This window comes from Acromyrmex echinatior, chromosome 16 (genome assembly GCF_024713525.1).
Source record: "Acromyrmex echinatior isolate Ae372 chromosome 16, ASM2471352v2, whole genome shotgun sequence".
Taxonomy (NCBI): domain Eukaryota; kingdom Metazoa; phylum Arthropoda; class Insecta; order Hymenoptera; family Formicidae; genus Acromyrmex; species Acromyrmex echinatior.
In genome coordinates this window covers 1,102,506-1,115,120 of record NC_141867.1, presented here as the reverse complement: position 1 = coordinate 1,115,120, position 12,615 = coordinate 1,102,506, and the positions used below count along the sequence as shown (strand labels likewise).

General features: G+C 33.1%; 1 protein-coding gene and 2 non-coding genes across 4 annotated transcripts in view; all 3 read right to left on the bottom strand.

Annotated features, from left to right (window-relative positions):
* Positions 1–12,615, bottom strand: part of thw (chitin-binding domain protein thawb) — a 57,288-nt gene that overhangs the window by 14,671 nt on the left and 30,002 nt on the right. The gene's annotated exons all lie outside the window — the stretch shown is intronic.
* TRNAF-GAA (transfer RNA phenylalanine (anticodon GAA)) lies at positions 1,681–1,753 on the bottom strand. Its single transcript has one exon. It is a non-coding gene; the product is annotated as a tRNA-Phe (tRNA).
* On the bottom strand, positions 1,840–1,912 carry TRNAF-GAA (transfer RNA phenylalanine (anticodon GAA)). The gene has a single exon. It is a non-coding gene; the product is annotated as a tRNA-Phe (tRNA).

The window sequence follows — 12,615 nt, the reverse complement described above, 5'->3', positions numbered from 1 at the left end:
TGGTCGAAGGCGATACCATATTTGTCATAATCATTTTGGGCGCCCCAAATCAACACTCGAAATTCTAACAAAAATTAAATCTTGATAAATTTACATTTAATATATGATATAATTATAAACTATCTAAGATTGGATTATTCAAGGATCTCATCTCATCTCACATACTCATTCTTAACGCAAACGCAACTTTCACCCTTCTCTCTGAAGTCATCAAACTGTTATTGAGTGAGATATGACTATTGCCTGTTAAATGATATAACTGTTGCTATTTAAAAAAATTTTTGAAAAGCACAATAAAAGTACAATAAAAAGAAATAAAATCTCATAAATGTATAAATTATTAATGTAGAAGAATTGGTTACTGTATTTCCCCATGGAGCACAGAAATGTTAAGCAGAACGGAAACGAAGATAGCGCATCGATGCGTAGGAGAGCACCATGAAACATACATGCTGTCGGAGCAGAAATCTAATTAAGAGATAATTGTTTCAGAAGCACAGCACATTTCGGAATTCCGCAGGCAATATCGGTCGGTGAGGTAATAAACGTAGATAAGAGAAGGCAATCACATCGTTGAAATTTCAAAAGAAAAACGCGTGCGCGTAGGAAGTTGGTTTATAGATGACAAATCGGAGAGCCGAATTAGAATTAATTAGGGCAAACATAATTAATCGCGATAAATATGCAATAGCATTAAATAATATGAGTTCTGGTTCAACGCGAAAATGATTGATAGACACACCCATCGACATTTTGCAATAGACATTTACTTTAACGTTAAGATTATCTCAGAGATTATCTCAAATTTTATATTTAATAGACTGCAATTTATTTGTGATTTGCGTATGTCGAAAGAGGAAGGACTATCAAGAAGTACCTATAATTTCAACGTTCTCATTAGGAAAAAGTTGTCAGCAAAAGATTCGTGATTGAAAAAGGCGCGACGTCGATTTTGAAATACTCTGTAATAAATAATCCGTTAAACGCCAAAGGTTTAACGCTAATACTTCTGACGTACAATGGATTGCGATGTATAATGTGTCAGCCGTGTCAAATATCTTGCCTCGCGACGAACAAGCGTGCGACGAACGTGTATAATTGCAATTTGTGCGTGTAATGTAGTTACTCGAAACATACGCGAACTCGGTTTATACTCAATGAACAGGTCGTTGAATCATGAATTACACTCGCTAACTTTTACATCGAGAATTATTATTATCGATATAATCGCGTTCTTACTCACGCGAATGATACAATCGCAGCCTGCGGCTAGGTCGACAACTACATGTACAATCAAGAGGATTTTGATCCGTTTACGCAATAATTTAATAATAACCGTTATTTAAGTGCATATTAAGGATATATTTTATTAAAAGGTTAAATAAATTAATTAAAAGTAGGAAAAAAATTTATAATTATTTCTTGATAATATGATTTCTAATCTTTCACGGACATCTTCGATAATCCAACGCCATATTTAGACAACATAATTACAGAGTTTAAAAAAAAATGTAATTTAATTGAAACATTCGTTGCTTTCAGTATAAGTAAAAAAAAATATATGTTAAAAAATAGAATAAAATAAAATATTTTTTACTGACAATTTTTTTTCACAATAAAAATAAAGTGTCTGTGAGTGCATCTTTTGTACGTAAATTATATCTAAAAAAAAAATATACTTGCCGAAACCCGGGATCGAACCAGGGACATTTAGATCTTCAGTCTAACGCTCTCCCAACTGAGCTATTTCGGCTCGTTTCGAACTACCGCGTAAGAAATGATGATAAAGCAGGTTCTCTTTGTATTCCTTATGGGTTTATCTAACAAAAGAAAAAAGGATGCCGAAACCCGGGATCGAACCAGGGACATTTAGATCTTCAGTCTAACGCTCTCCCAACTGAGCTATTTCGGCTTTCGATAACTACCTTCTCATATAGTGTGAAATTGTGTTATCAGAAATGATTATGTTTAATCAGTAATTTCGCGTTAGCAACCGTTGTGTAACATATAAAAAGTTAATGTAAAGAATAAAAAAAATAATTATTTTGAGTCTAAAATAAAAAACTTTATATTCCATTTATTAATATATTTAGAAAAATAAAAAATAGATAGTAATTAGTTAATTAAGCTGTTAGATTGAAAAAAATTTAAAGAAAAAAAATATATAAGAGATTTAATCAATAAAATTAGCCAATCTATTTAAAATAATACATAAGCATTAAAAATACTTTTTATTAATTTTTCATTTGTTTTGATAGTCCATTTTTTAATTATTACTCTTAACGTATGAAAGAACAATAATTTTATTGTTCTTTCTATTTCTAATTTCTATTTTTATCAATAATCTATTAATATTAATTATCAATTTTTATTTGGTTTATTAAAAAATAAATTTTAAAGCATTCCAAATATTAATTAACTAGCTATATACGATAAAATGTAATGTTAATAATGTTAGCACAAACTTACTAATCTTAACAACAATTTTTTATTAACTCTAAATTTACGGGAGCCGTCACTCGTTAATTTGACGGATATGTAAAGAAATAAGTAAATGCTATGCATACAGAATTTCAAAATTAAAAAACTGAGGAGGGAAAATTAATTTAAATATATATTCATATCATTTCATTCATAAAAGTCAGAAAAAATTGCTGCTAGGAAATAGTAGTAATGGTAATTTCTATAATTTTGATCGTGAAATTCAAAACTTGTCAAATTAACGGAATCCCGTAAAGCTAATGTTAAAAAGTAATATAAATATGCGTTAATAATATCTTAATAATATCATAAAATTTTGATGTGCGGATAATACTCAAGAAGCAGAATCTTTTTTATTTATTTTGCAAAGTTGCGCGAACCGAAGTCAATTTATAGTCTATTAATGCTCAAGGAATAGCTTCCGATTAACGCGGAATTATAGAAAATGTGAAATTATTCTCCATAATTTTGCTTTCTTTTTGCCACCACAATTGCCACAATAGTTTTGCCTATGATTTTCGTTACCGTGAGACTTCGTAATTATCATGGAAATCGTCGGATAGGTATCTCATTTCCAATGCAATTTAAGCAAAATACGACACAATCACAACGATCATCGTAATAACGCACTTTCACCGCTAAAAACTAATCTTCTCTCTTTTGGTGCTTGAACATTTATACTTATTCGGGGAGGTATTTCCGAGCATCAACAGGCTCCGGTTGGAATTCTGTGGAAATCGTAGCAAATCAATCAAATTCCCCGGGTAGGAAACCGCAAGGGAGACTCAATGAGCTACATTAGGGAACAAAAGAAAATTGAAGCGATGTAAGGCAACAACTAGTCAGCCTCTACTTCAACTTACCATGAAAGTCTAAGAGATTATAAGGAAGTGACCTCATAAACCTTTATGGAAACAAGATCGTATAGGTTTTTAGAATGATAATTTTTATGTCAAAGATGCGCACATTCACAATTTACTTATAATGGGATTTACGTTCACTATCATCGTATCAATTGATATACATATGAAAATGTAAGTATATATTAATACATCATGTTCTCGAAGGTAATTCAGAAATCTTGTTACCATAATAGAACGCTTTTAGATCCTGAGAAGAAAGCAATGTATAAAATATCAAAAGCAGAAAATATACAGCATAATACGCTATGTTAATGCTATCGATATCTTATTTATTTAAAGAAAACATCATCCAAATACAATCCCATACAGCACAAACCTCCAAGGGATATCTTATAAAGACGTTCCTTGGATAAAATGTACTGTAAGAGATATTCAGGATTTCCCAAAAACGTGGAATATCCAATACTAATTTTTGTAAAAACGAAGATATCGGAAAACGGAGAAACATAATGTATTCCGATATTTCAAAACAGCTTTTTAGCATGGATGCTGATCGATCACAACTCTCAGCTGCGCGAGAGCGGAAGAGGTGATGAAAATTCTAAATAGCATGGAAGTAAAGCGAAGGCTTATTTGAAAAGTTTTTTTATGGCAATCAAAAGGCTGATAATTTTAAGTTAAACTATATGAATAACTTCACGACTACAAAAGTGGAAATTTCATTTGTCATTATCCATTTCTCTTATCCTCGCGTATCTGGGGATGATAAATAATAAACAGCTATGCCAAAAAGTAACTTTTGAATATTGAAACACGTATTTTTCATCGTTCTCCGATATCTTCGTTTTTACAAAAATTATTATACAAAGTTTCTACACTTTGGAAGTTTCTTACAAGAAACACAAAAGTCAACAAAAAATCAAAGTAACTTTATTTTTATTGTTAAGATAAATAAATAACCAAATTTTCTAACAAAAAATCTTCATTTTGACTTTCATAACGTCATAAAATAAAGTCATTTTGATTTTCTCTTGACTTGGAATGTTCTTTAGGTTGTAGAATAGTAATATCGAGGATATTACACCTTCAAATTACTCCATACAAAAATACACGAGGTCGCATCAGTCTATCACCTTAACTGTAGCAAACAATATTTCCTAATAATTTAAGACACCTATAAATGTCAGAGAATGTATTCTAAACAGAGTTTGGAATAACATATCGTACTGGCAACATATCGAAAGTACATCGAACGTACGTTATCCAAGCATCAAGTAAAGTCGCGAGATCTGGTTGGTACACGAGCTGCACATATACGAATACGTAACGCCGCCGGAGATCTTCTTCCTAGGAAGCACGACATCAGCCAGTAGCAGCGGGAATGAAAGTTTTTACTTTCGTTTGACGATATTAACGAATCCGCGAGAGCATCGTGCGAGATACGCGAAGTCGAACGTAGCGGGATGCGCCATTATAAAATCCGTTCTCCAGCGAAAGAAGTTAGTACTAGATAGCAGGAAAAGCAGACGCTCTAATGCTATATATACATATATATATATATATATATATATTTCTTTCGCACGCGCGACGCTTTTAAGACTTCCCTTTCAACGAATGGATATGGGGCGATTAATGGATTGCTTGCGAGAAAGAAAGTGAGAAATGCACAATCGCCGACGCAGTCGCTGAAGCCAACTTTAAAGCCGTCGGCATTTACGCACGAGCGACTCAACATCGTTCATCATGTTGTCTTCGCATTGTCTTCACATCGCTTTCTGAGATTTTCCTTAGTTCGCGTATTCTTGTTCATCAATAATTAATTTCGTGACGTTACTAAAATTGTAGATAAAATGATAAAATAAGAATTAAATTAAAAATTAAAATAACGTCGGATGAAAATTATTAAAATTGAGTATTTAATTTTAAGGGATTAAAGTAAGTTAATTAATCTTGTATGATTATTGAATTTCTAGATAATAAAGTATTAAAATAACAAAAAATAAATTGAGTAATAATTAATTAAAATAATGAAGAATAATTTGCTGAAATAATAAATGAATATCTGCAATATGAATTTTCCATTTAAATTAACTGCCGATATGATCGATACTTCAAAGCTATAATTAATAATACAAGTTTGAATTATTGATTTGAAAAGATTTTAAACTTTCGAATATTAATGCAACGAAAACTTCAACGATGACTTTTCACGATTATATCTCGGATTAAAAATTCGTTAGACTATTTCTAACGTTGCTGTTTTGTTCGGATCGTTACATTATTCAGTACCGTGGCGAATTCGTCGCCGCTTTATTAAAAAATTATAAGGCTCCTCCAATATCCGCGCCTCGATACCGTCACGTACCGATGAAATTGGCATAAAATTACCACGTAAGCGGAAGAAACATCGCAGTTATTGTCGACCACTAGTTGTTGACCTTTAAATATGAAAAGCCTCTAGTACGATGCTTCGCTCAACTTTCACCTTTTCATGTTTAAACGGAGACGAGCTAGCTCGTGCGCGCGAGCGCGGAGATCATCCTTGAGAACGATCCTTGCCGTAAGCGAGAACGCTTCGTATTTTCCAGCACAAGTCGTGCTCACGGCCCAGTATTTGCCCGAATAACTGAAATATCAACATAGGGATCGTAACCATTTTGCAGGACTACGAAACGTATATACGGATTCACGCGAATGGCTGCGTTTGACATCCGTGCGTTCATTCACTAACGAATCGATAAAATAACAGCAAAATAAAAGTCGCTTTCGTAGAAAGCAAGTGGGCGGTTCATTTGTACCAATTGTATAATAAAAAGAAATGACTGACACGTCTGTGCATCAGTTAGCGTTCTGTCGTGAATGAAACAAAGTTATGACGTAACAGGGGATAAAATATAATATAATAAAAAAAGGAAATATTTCCGTCTAATCATATTTCTCTCTGGGACAATGTAACACGTATAACGTATATTAATTAAAATATTCAATAATTAAATAATAACGCAATTAGCGGAAAGAGATAATGATCGGGTCATGCGGTCGATTCCATCATTTTGGATCGCTAAATTATTGATGAAAATTAATTAACTAATTATTAATGAAAAGCAAGCGAAAATAAAGAATGTCGAGATAATACACGCTAGATTATCCCAGCAATATATGCGGAGCATTACGCGTTGTCATGCTTTTGCTTCTCACACCCTCGAATATAGATACGGACAGATGAAACAAACTTTGAAATTACATGCTGTGACATTTATAAAAGAAAAAAAAACATTTTGATATAAACTAAATACGCGATGGAATAATCAAACACGCGTACTCCGGATGAAATACAAATTAATATACTTCAATAACAATGCGTGCGTTTAGTTACTCGTACCAAACTGTTTCAAGTGACACATTATAAATATTATCTTACTTTATGCAGCTCGAAAAGGTTAGATCATTGAAAACGAGGAATCCACTCGGATATTGATTTATAATGTATTTGCTTTATCGCTTCAGAAAATAGGTCAACACAGTTACTAAGAAAGAGAATTGATATCTTCATGTAAATTATTCTCTATTGTATAATATTATTCTTGTATAATTTTAATACAAAATACAATTATATATATATATTTTGTATCTGGAATTCAAATTTTTAATATTTGATATTTATGTAAAATTACTTGTGTTGCTATGATACATCGCGTAGACATCGCTGAGAAAAAAAGTTATTAACTTGATGGAATGCGTTTAGTTTGTAGCGATATTATTTACTTCAAGTATTTAAATATTTAGATTAAATATAGTGAATCATATCAACAAAATCTTATAATTTAAACCATGTTATTTATGTAAATTAACAAATATTTGCATGACAACTCATAACTGCCGCATTTATAATAATTGAATCGACTAATATTTTTTTTAATCAAAAACTTTCTTTTCTCAGTGTATAAACGCACTATTCGCGTTTTTTCAGAACCCATGCAAAATCGACGAAGCATCGAGTGAAATCGGAGAGACACCCCTGCGCCGTTGAGTAACCACTTAATTCGAAATATTAAAGACTATCGACGACCGCACGTAATCTCCGGTAATCTCGCGTTGTGATGTCTTGATTAACCGGGCAGACGACGGCGAGGATTTTCGCCAAGGCGGAGAGATCCATTTGTCGCAGTCACGACTATGAGCGGGCCATCATTACAGAGGCGGTCCTGGAATTTCGGATTATCCGTGACTCCGCAGGCGGCCGATTATTATTTTAATTCGCCTGCGGCTCACAATCGCTCCTGGCAAATCGTCGTCGTGTTTCCAACGCTCCTATAAGCGCTCTAATTGCGTTACTTATTGTCGACGACGTTTGGAACCGGAGGAGTAATCTCTGCGAATTCAAAGTTTCAGACTATAGCCACAGGGAATTATCTCCGCGTCTAATCGTAATAATGGAACCGTCGCACAATTGGCGTAGAGCACATTTCTCAGATATCGAAAATTAAACACGTCGAAAGTTACACCGGTTTTTATCTCCGTTCGAACGCGGAGGAGCTGCAAAGATTGCGTTCACTTCCCCGCGAGAGAGAAAGAGAGAGAGAGAGAGAGAGAGAGAGAGAGAGAGAGAGAGAGAAAACGAGATTCGTAACTTTGGCGAACGATTCGATCTCCGGTTATCGGAGAACATTCAAATGAACATTCACGAATAGACGGGAAAGTGCGACGCTCGCTGCTCTGTCTCAGCTTACGAGCTGCAGCTCCGTTGCTCATTAATGGAGCGCTTAATGTTGCGCACACAATACGTAGATGCTGTAGTTGCATGTGAATACAAATGTCTCAGAAATCATATACTTTCTCTTGGGAATCTCCTTGAAAATATTGAAAAAACAATAGCACTTGTTTCAACGTCGAAGTCACGTTTCGACGTGAATTTTCTTCAGAATATATTTAATGAAAAATGAAAAGATTTTTTAATTATAATAGATGAATGAAGCTTAGATGAATAAATAAAATCCTATCCTTTTCCTTTGGTTAATCCTAACATTTAATCAACAAAATTTTCATCCGATTAAGTATAAAATTAATTATTTCAATTATTTAGTTAAAAATAACATTAATGTAATAAAACGATTATGTAATAAATTCAGTTTAAATTAATGCTAATTGAGATGTATAGAAAAGAAAACAGACGTACAAATAAAATTTATGTAATTAGAGTCATGTACAACTTATCTTATCCAAGAAAAAAAATCTCTAAAAAAGTTTTAAACTTCATGAAATTGAGAAAACTTGCATTTATCGTTACTGCTTCAACTTCAACATCATAAAAAATTAAGGAAATATATTTTTTCTTGAATATCTTAATTTGTTTTAAAAATAGAACGTTGATTTGTAATATCGAAACAAGTGATTTCAATTCAGCTAATACATGAAATACAATACTGATGTTTCAATGTAGTCAATACGCAAACGGAACGCAATGATTTTAATATGGATTTTTTCGATAAATAATGCCACTGATTTCTAAACCGATTGTTTCGGTCTAACAATTGGTTAAACCGATTTCACGCACCAATTTCGTGCTCAAATATTACTTTGCCTCTAATATCTAAAGTTTGCGAAACATTAATTGGCAGTTCACAATAAATATACCTACAATACGGTTTTGGCTTTTGATAAAAAATTTTCTAAATTAGTATCTATTAAAAATATAAAAACATCAAGAATTTTTCCGCATAGAAAATACTACGTATTCATTGTGAAAATAAATAGCGTTGAGCAAAAATCGAGGAAAAATTTTTGATATAATAAATACGCAAATTTTTTTAAATTCTTGCAATCTAAGATGCGAAAACTATAATCTTGGATAAGAAATTACATTTCACGGTTTTGAAGCAGCGATCCGTTCTCGTATTTAACACCTCTCTAATAAGTGATACTGCGTGTAGCCACTGCAGTTAATTAGAAACTTAGAAAGTAATGACGCGGATGAGATAATTGTTACGTCGCCAGGTTTCCGCATGGCGTTACTTTCAAACGTCTTCCTTTTCTTTGTCGCGGCACATTTCTCCCGTGTTTACGAGGTTACACTTCAGTTCGTCCATGCGTTTCTCCAACGCGATGCACTCGCTCGCTTATCGTCAAGATCTGGTCTTCCGCGCTGAATAACGATTGAGAAAGAATACCGGTAGGTCAGCCTCCTGCACTTTTGTTTTTACACCACTTTTCTCGTGATAATTCACGAAATCTTCATTGAAATACATAATTATATTTTATAACTAAAAAAAAAAAATTAATTAAAAAGAATCTTACAAAATAAATAGCAAGAGAAAATCATGATAATTATAAATAAATGAATAAGTTGTATATTTTCATGTTTACCTTTTCGTATTTACTTGCGGAAGCTGATATTTATACAGGAAAAGGTAAATCAAAGTTTATAAAAAAACTAAACAGAAGGAAATAAGTAATAGAAATAATAACTTAATAAGAAGTTTCGATTGCATGATGGTTAACAATACTAATGAGAGCAATATCAATGAATTTCGTAATTTAATTAAAGCAAAGAATGATAATATTGCTCCTTTATTAAAAATAATTGCAGAGCTCGCGATTACTGCGACGATTGAACTTGATGTATTATTGCTCACTTTACTTTTATTGTCAAATTAATATTCTCTTTATATAAATATATAAAGAGAAAAATAGATATGCAAACAAATTAAAGTGATAAAAATTATTATATAAAAATAATTTAATTTATTCATATTCGACCATTTATTCACAAATAATTCTAAAACTGTTTAATATTAGATTTAAAAAACTAAAAGTACTAAAAGATTGCTTTTTGTTCAAGAAAAATATTTTGTTTTAATATATACTGTATTCGTCCAACATAACTTCTTAAATTTTTTTTTGAAATTGGAATTCATGCAAAATAATTTTAATTTATCTCATAAACAAATATAATTTTATCTTTATAATAATTTTAAAGATTGTAAATTGTAATAGATTATTTAAAATGTAAGAGTCTAAGAGAAATGTGAGGCAAAGATACATCAGTCTTCGTTTCTAATAAATACAGCCTCTTTTTATGGAGGGAAAGACTCGATCCCACAGAAATTAATCGATACAATGTAAGTGATCGATTACCTTCCTGCATGATGCATAGCAAAAAAAAGAAGCAATCAAAGACGAGGATGGCAGCGTGCAAGCAACCGTGAAAAGGACGAGGCTCGCGTCAGGTCGGCAGTTTTTCGCAATCAGCGCGGGTGATTACTTCCTTTATGCCTCCTCACGGAGGACCGGCACAAAACAACCGAAGAAGAAGCCGTACTGCCGCGTTTTCTTCACTGGGATCGGCATGGCATTTCGTCGTTCGAAAGAAGATAATCGCACGCGCGAGCCTTAAGCGATCTCCGTTCAAGGCAATAAGGCACTATCGCGCGGCGTAGCGCCGAATTTTACAAGCATACCGTATAATTCGCGTGTCGCGGATCTCGTGGAGAGGACGCCGATTTTACGGATCGATACCCGTATCCGTCACGAAATCAGCTCTCGTGTCGATTAGACGTAAAAAGCCGCGACTCGTGTGATTATGACATGGCGAAAGGTCAGCGATCGACCGAGCCGAAATCACCTGAACCAACAACAACAACCACGAGTCACGATAGGATCCAAAGATCCTTGCACCTCCAGTTCCGTAATCACCGACTCGCTTTCGTAATCGTTGCCGTTATGTTACAGCGCTACCGGTCATCGTAATTGGAGTCCATGGATCTTCTGCCTTCTGGATCGCTTACGCGAGCCGCTTAACACTGTAATCGTAACAGTATTTTAATCTCCATCATATCATTTCCATCGGCTCTCTCTCTCTCTCTCTCTCTCTCTCTCTCTCTTCATCTCTATCTCAACCTGATGCCGTTTCGCTAATGCATTGTAATTGGTAGATAGCATTACTGACGGAGACGTATATCGCTGGCAACCATTCTATTACCCTATGTTATTAGCCCAGATGTCGTGAGCTTACCATGCATCTATATGCCGGTGCATGTGTGGGCAGAATCTGACATGTCATGCGAGCAGCTGAATTAATATTAATTAGAGCTAATTCTATAGCTGAATGAGATAGCAAAGATCAAAGTTCAAGTGTTTCGTCTCGCATTACTGTTTAATAATGTATACGTGTTTTCTATAGAATCATAATAGGATGTAAAATTTAAAATATATTTTTCTCTAAATTATACTATTTTTTATTTTATATTGGAGAACACGAAAAGAATTAATACACAGTAAAAACAACGTAGAAATGTTTACAGTTGATTTTTTTCAGAATCTAATTGTTGGAAGTAAGTTTTTGACATTCGTTTAATATACATCCGCTGAGATATTTTGATCTACTCATCAAAATAAATATTATCTATCTAAAATATTAACAACAATTTATATAAATAGCTGCGGGTTATCAAAAATAAATTCCTAGAGTTGCTTTTATATCATGTATGTTATTGCGGGGCAATTTTATTTACTCGAGCAACAAGACAATGAAGATAGAATTTTAATTAACATTTTTAAGAATAACGTTGCTTCAGAATGATGTTAGCAAAATAATGTTCTCTAAACAGACATGCAAGAACAAAACACATGTAAGAGTCTTTCGTAAATCAATTGTATTGAAGTAACGTTGCCACGCGCGGTGTATAAACTACCAAATTGCATCGCGCTGAAGAACTCTAAGAGTTAGTGATAGATGACATGAGATGATCAAACACCATACAACAATCGGCGAAACGCAGAACGTTGAAATAATACCGATGTAAACTGTGTCGAGCACCTTGTTAGAATCAATATACCGACCATGTTGCATCTTGATTCGCATATCTAAACACTTGCGACTAGGTATGCATGTATATACAGATTGCCATCAAAGATGCTTGTTTCTAACGCCTGTATGCATTTAAATGTAAAATACTAGCAAATGGAAACTATTTGCATGCCTGAAAAGATACATTATGTAAACATCTACGTCAATAGTCGTCGTTATGTGATTTTGAGTATTCCAATTCCAAAATGGAAACGAGAAATTTATATAAAGATTTAAATATACAAGAACAAGAATTAATATTAAAAATTACAAAGCAATAAATAATAACTTTGAATCAAATTTCAGTTTGCAATAATCGATTCTTTTAATTTATTGATTGAAGATATTATTAGAATACAGTAAGTCAGAGTATTAATTATCATAGATTTCATATTTGATATCAAGTTTTAAAACGGCGCGCGCGAT